The sequence below is a fragment of the Oculina patagonica genome, chromosome 12, assembly GCF_052425735.1.
Source record: "Oculina patagonica isolate OP01 chromosome 12, crgOcupat, whole genome shotgun sequence".
Lineage (NCBI taxonomy): Eukaryota > Metazoa > Cnidaria > Anthozoa > Scleractinia > Oculinidae > Oculina > Oculina patagonica.
Window position 1 is genome coordinate 14,179,440 of NC_135769.1, and position 1,062 is coordinate 14,180,501.

Here is a 1,062-nt window from a genome sequence, read left to right on the forward strand (position 1 = left end):
TTTAGGTGATTTGCTTTGTTCAACCAGTAGCGAATACTGTATTTTTCTGGTTACTCTGCTCTTTTTAGCGAGAAGTTTATGTTTTTTTCAAGGGTTCTGAGTTTCAGTCGGAACCGATCGGCGATGGAGAAATTATCTGCAATGAATCACGCAAGTTAGAACTGGCGTTTGCGTGACTGCATCCTAAAATGCAGCAGATAGGCAGGCTTTTCGATCAAAAAATCAACTTGACTTAAAGAGCTCACGTGTTTGAAAGCTTAAAAGCTTTCTAATTTTTTTAATTTCTTTTTTTTGTTGTTTTGGTATAATACAATTTTTTAAAAACCTTAAACGCTTCTTTGTTTTTAACGAATTCTTTCTAATTGTTTGTCGGTTTTGCACGGAGATCATTTGTAAATGCCATTCAACTGGTTTGAGTTCATTTATTCAAGATTATGAACACACCAAACGTTTTCAACCTAATCAGTCATTTATCCAGGCATGTTGACAAAAGCAGCTAATGTGATGAAGGACATTTTGACACACTACTACAACTCACGGAAACTGCATAACTTATGCAAACCTCGGATTTGTGTCACAGTTACTCACCCACAAACTGCTGCTCGGCTGGTGCCACCACCAAAGTGCTGAGGAGGGCGGGGGAGAAGTGTGAATGTGTGTTGGGAGAGAGTAGAGTCAAAGCCTGCAGCGGATGGGGGAGTGTAAGGGGAGGTTCGAAGGTGAATGGCTAAGAAAAGGGGAAACAGGGGGAGGTGGGGGGTTGAATAAAAATCTGCTTGATTGTATCGCGCTACCTTTGACTTTTTTTCATGGTTCTCTTTTTAGAAGCAGTTCAAAATTTTATGTTCAAAAATTTTAAGTGCAAAATAATACCGAGGTTATTCAGTATTCAGAACAAAATAAAAATTTAAAAGACTAAGCAGGAATTTGTCCAAGCATGGACAAACAACCACAGAATCGTGTGTTACTTAATTAAATGCTATTTTAAACGTTTTTGCTGTACTTGCCTTATCAAGTAGTTAAACATTAACCGCCCGGTTTTAAGCTTTAAGCTTTAAGCTT

The 1,062-nt window shown here is 38.0% G+C and overlaps 1 long non-coding RNA gene across 1 annotated transcript; it reads right to left on the reverse strand.

Annotated features, from left to right (window-relative positions):
* Nucleotides 1–474, reverse strand: LOC144631951 (uncharacterized). Its single transcript, XR_013566827.1, has 2 exons — nt 382–474; nt 1–333 (listed from the first exon to the last, which is right to left on the reverse strand). It is a non-coding gene; the product is annotated as an uncharacterized LOC144631951 (long non-coding RNA).
* Nucleotides 475–1,062: the final 588 nt, after the last annotated feature.